Consider the following 511-nt stretch of genomic DNA (forward strand, 5'->3'; position numbering starts at 1 on the left):
GCCCCGCCCACCCCGCCACCGCCTCCACCTGCGGTCACGTGCCCCCTGGGGGCGGGGCCGGAAGCTGATTCACCCCCCCAACCCCCGAGGGACATTGACTTCGGGTGGCTGTGCCCCCCGTTTCCTCCGCTGCGTCCGGCACCCGGTGGCAGAATTCTGGGAAGCTCAGGATCCAAAGTCCGAGAGCTCTTGGAACTTTGCTGCCCAGAGAGGGACAGTGTTCTTACTGAGAACACACAGCAAATCAGCAGCCTTTGCACCGCTCCTACCCCCTGCTCCCGGGGTGGGAGGACCTGTTCGTAACTTTGGTCCAGCCTTACCGTTGCCCAGTTTCCCAGGTGGGACGGGAAGTCCGTGCAGATACCCAGCTGTCCAGTTGTGGAAGTAGAGTTAGGATACTGGGCTGGGAGCCCCTAGTGGAGGGATAGGGCATCGTCTGACCCAAACTCAGGAAGGAGCCTTTACATACAGAGCCGGGTGTGGACAGAGCAGAAAGATGAACAGTTCTTAG

Source organism: Crocuta crocuta, unplaced genomic scaffold, assembly GCF_008692635.1.
Source record: "Crocuta crocuta isolate KB4526 unplaced genomic scaffold, BGI_CrCroc_1.0 scaffold139, whole genome shotgun sequence".
Lineage (NCBI taxonomy): Eukaryota > Metazoa > Chordata > Mammalia > Carnivora > Hyaenidae > Crocuta > Crocuta crocuta.